Genomic DNA, 5193 nt, shown 5'->3' on the forward strand with positions numbered 1-5193 from the left:
TTATTGATGCTTGTCTTGAAAGTACTATTCATGAAAAGTCTTTGCTTTATGATTCATTTGTTTACTCATGTCATTACCATTGTTTTGATCGCTGCATTCATTACATATGCTTACAATAGTATGATCAAGGTTATGATGGCATGTCACTCCGCAAATTATCTTTGTTATCGCTTACCCGCTCGGACGAGCAAGAACTAAGCTTGGGGATGCCGATACGCCTCCGACGTATCGATAATTTCTTATGTTCCATGCCACATTATTGATGATATCTACATGTTTTATGCATACTTTATGTCGTATTTATGCATTTTCCCAAGCACTAACCTATTAACGAGATGCCGAAGAGCCGCTTGTCGTTTTCCGCTGTTTTTGGTTTCGTAAATCCTAGTAAGGAAATATTCTCTGAATTGGACGAAATCAACGCCTGTGGTCCTATTTTTGCACGAAGCTTCCGTAAGTCCGAGGGAGAGTCGAAGTGGGGCCACGAGGTGGCGACACACCAGGGCGGCGCGCCTAGGCCCTCGGCCGCGCGGCCTGCTGTGTGGGCCCTCGTGACGCCCCTTGACTCCGCCCTTCCGCCTACTTAAAGCCTCCGTCGCGAAACCCCCAGCACCGAGAGCCACGATACGGAAAACCTTCCGAGACGCCGCCGCCGCCAATCCCATCTCGGGGATTCAGAGATCGCTCCCGCACCCCGCCGAGAGAGGGAATCATCTCCCTGAGGACTCTTCACCGCCATGGTCGCTCCGGAGTGATGAGTGAGTAGTTCACCCCTCGGACTATGGGTCCATAGCAAGTAGCTAGATGGTCGTCTTCTCCTCATGTGCTTCATTGTCTGGATCTTGTGAGCTGCCTAACATGATCAAGATCATCTATCCGTAATGCTATATGTTGTGTTTGTCTGGGATCCGATGGATAGAGAATACTATGTTATGTTGATTATCAATCTATTACCTATGTGTTGTTTATGATCTTGCATGCTCTCCGTTATTAGTAGAGGCCTCGCCAAGTTTTTACTCTTAACTCCAAGAGGGAGTATTTATGCTCGATAGTGGGTTCATGCCTCCATTAAATCTGGGACAGTGACAGAAAGTTCTAAGGTTGTGGATGTGCTGTTGCCACTAGGGATAAAACATTGATGCTATGTGATACGTCTCCGACGTATCGATAATTTCTTATGTTCCATGCCACATTATTGATGATATCTACATGTTTTATACACATTATATGTCGTATTTATGCATTTTTCGGCACTAACCTATTAACGAGATGCCGAAGAGCCGCTTGTCAGTTTTCTGCTGTTTTTGGTTTCAGAAATCCTAGCAAAGGAAATATTCTCGAATTGGACGAAATCAACGCCCAGTGGTCCTATTTTGCCACGAAGCTTCCGTAAGACCGAGGGAGAGTCGAAGCGGGGCCACGAGGTGCGCGACACACCAGGGCGGCGCGGCCCGCGGCCCCGGCCGCGCCGCCCGTGCGTGTGGGCCCTCGTGACGCCCCTCACGCTGCCCTTCCGCCTACTTAAAGCCTTCGTCGCGAAACCCCCAGCACCGAGAGCCACGATACGGAAAACCTTACCGAGACGCCGCCGCCGCCAATCCCATCTCTGGGGATTCTCGAGATCACCTCCGCACTCCCGCCGGGAGAGGGGAATCATCTCCCGGAGGACTCTTCACCGCCATGGTCGCTCCGGAGTGATGAGTGAGTAGTTCACCCCTGGACTATGGGTCCATAGCAAGTAGCTAGATGGTTGTCTTCTCCTCATGTGCTTCATTGTCTGGATCTTGTGAGCTGCCTAACATGATCAAGATCATCTATCTCGTAATTCTATATGTTGTGTTTGTCGGGATCCGATGGATAGAGAATACTATGTTATGTTGATTATCAATCTATTACCTATGTGTTGTTTATGATCTTGCATGCTCTCCGTTATTAGTAGAGGCTCGGCCAAGTTTTTGCTCTTAACTCCAAGAGGGAGTATTTATGCTCGATAGTGGGTTCATGCCTCCATTGAATCTGGGACAAAGGATGTAAAGTTCTAAGGTTGTGGATGTGCCGTTGCCACTAGGGATAAAACATTGATGCTATGTCCGAGGATGTAGTTATTGATTACATTACGCACCATACTTAATGCAATTGTCTCGTTGTTTTGCAACTTAATACATCGGAAGGGGCTCGATGATAACCCGAAGATGGACTTTTAGGCATAGATGCATGCCGGATAGCGGTCTATGTACTTTGTCGTAATGCCCAATTAAATCTCAGTAATATTCATCATATCATGTATGTGCATTGTCATGCTCTCTTTATTTGTCAATTGCCCGACCGTAATTTGTTCACCCAACATGCTATTTATCTTATGGGAGAGACACCTCTAGTGAACTCGTGGACCCCGGTCCATTCTTTTACATTGAATACAATCCACCGCAATAATTGTTCTACTCGTTCTTTGCAAACAATCATCATCCACACTATACATCTAATCCTTTGTTATAGCAAGCCTAGTGAGATTGACAACCTCACCGTTTCGTTGGGGCAAAGTACTTTGGCTGTGTTGTGTGTGTTCCACGTTGGCGCCGGAATCTCCGGTGTTGCGCCGCACTACATCCCGCCGCCATCAACCTTCAACGTGCTTCTTGGCTCCTCCTGGTTCGATAAACCTTGGTTTCTTTCTGAGGGAAAACTTGCCGCTGTACGCATCACACCTTCCTCTTGGGGTTCCCAACGGACGCGTGTTGTACGCGTATCACTATGTCCGAGGATGTAGTTATTGATTACATTACGCACCATACTTAATGCAATTGTCTGTTGTTTGCAACTTAATACTGGAAGGGGTTCGGATGACAACCTGAAGGTGGACTTTTTAGGCATAGATGCATGCTTGATAGCGGTCTATGTACTTTGTCCTAATGCCCAACTAAATATCACAATACTCATTATATCATGTATGTGCATGGTCATGCCCTCTCTATTTGTCAATTGCCCGATCAGACTTGTTCACCCAACATGCTATTTATTTTATGGGAGAGACACTCTAGTGAATCGGACCCCGGGTCCTATTCTTTTACATTGAATACAACCCACCGCAATACTTGTTTTATCGCTTGTCGCAAACAATCATCATCCACACTATACATCTAATCCCTTGCTGTAGATGATAGCCGTGCTGAGATTGACAACCTCACCGCTTACAGCAAGCACTTTGCATTGCGCAAGCGTGGCCCCACGCTCGCTGAAACCTCAGGTGGGTGGTAATACCGCCCGCGACAAAGGGCGTGTCCCCTGCGCGCCCCAAGCCTGCCACGTGGTGGACTATATGTCGCGGGTGGTAAGCGACCCGCGACAAAAGGCCTACCTTTTATCGCGCCTTTGTTGTCGCGGCTGGCCGCCCACGACAAAAGGCCCTTACGACCTGATGCGTGTAGTTGACACGTCCGTTGGGAACCCCAAGAGGAAGGTGTGATGCGCATAGTAGCAAGTTTTCCCTCAGAAAGAAACCAAGGTTTATCGAACCAGGAGGAGCCAAGAAGCACGTTGAAGGTTGATGGAGGAGGAGTGTAGTGCGGCGCAACACCAGGGATTCCGGCGCCAACGTGGAACCTGCACAACACAATCACAGAACTTTGCCCCAATGTAACAGCGAGGTTGTCAATCTCACCGGCTTGCTGTAAACAAAGGATTAGATGTATAGTGTGGATGATGATGTTTGTTTGCGAAGAACGGTAAAGAACAATTGCAGCAGTTTGTATTTCAGATGTAAAGAATAGGACCGGGGTCCACAGTTCACTAGCGGTGTCTCTCCCATAAGATAGCAGATGTTGGGTGAACAAATTACGAGTTGGGCAATTGACAAATAAAGAAGGCATAACAATGCACATACATATATCATGATGAGTACTATGAGATTTAATCAGGGCATTACGACAAAGTACATAGACCGCTATCCAGCATGCATCTATGCCTAAAAAGTCCACCTTCAGGTTATCATCCGAACCCCCTCCAGTATTAAGTTGTAAACAACAGACAATCGCATTAAGTATGGTGCGTAATGTAATCAACACAAATATCCTTAGACAAAGCATCGATGTTTTATCCCTAGTGGCAACAACACATCCACAACCTTAGAACTTTCTGTCACTATCCCGATTTAATGGAGGCATGAACCCACTATCGAGCATAAATACTCCCTCTTGGAGTCACAAGTATCAACTTGGCCGGAGCCTCTACTAGCAACGGAGAGCATGAAAGAACATAAATAACATATATGATAGATTGATAATCAACTTGACATAGTATTCAATATTCATCGGATCCCAACAAACACAACATGTAGGATTACAAATAGATGATCTTGATCATGATAGGCAGCTCACAAGATCTAACATGATAGCACAATGAGGAGAAGACGACCATCTAGCTACTGCTATGGACCCATAGTCCAGGGGTGAACTACTCACACATCGATCCGGAGGCGATCATGGCGATGAAGAGACCTCCGGGAGATGATTCCCCTCTCCGGCGGGGTGCCGGAGGCGATCTCCTGAATCCCCCGAGATGGGATTGGCGGCGGCGGCGTCTCTGGAAGGTTTTCCGTATCGTGGCTCTCGGTACTAGGGGTTTCGCGACGAAGACTATATGTAGGCGGAAGGGCGGAGTCGGGAGAGTCACGGGGCCCCACACGCTAGGGTCGCGCGGGCCCCCTCTAGGCCGCGCCGCCCTAGTGTGGCGGCACCCCGTGGCCCCACTTCATCTGCCCTCCGGTCTTCTGGAAGCTTCGTGTAAAAATAGGCCCCTGGGCGTTGATTTCGTCCAATTCCGAGAATATTTCCTTACTAGGATTTCTGAAACCAAAAACAGCGTGAAAACAAGAATCGGCTCTTCGGCATCTCGTCAATAGGTTAGTGCCGGAAAATGCATAATAATGACATATAAAGTGTATAAAACATGTGAGTATCATCAATAAAGTAGCATGGAACATAAGAAATTATAGATACGTTTGAGACGTATCACGACCCGCCAAAAAAGCCCTGTTTTCCACTAGTGCCTCCTACCCTCGCCGCCGCCGGAAGGCGCCACCGGCAAAGACCGGACGGCGTTGGCGGCGGCGAGGACTTCTGCTGCGGGACTCCATCCGGCAGTGGGAAGGCAAAAAATTAAACTAATGCAGTTGGAGCGCCGACTCACCACGCCGGG

Source organism: Lolium rigidum, chromosome 5 (assembly GCF_022539505.1).
Source record: "Lolium rigidum isolate FL_2022 chromosome 5, APGP_CSIRO_Lrig_0.1, whole genome shotgun sequence".
NCBI classification, from domain to species: Eukaryota; Viridiplantae; Streptophyta; class Magnoliopsida; order Poales; family Poaceae; genus Lolium; species Lolium rigidum.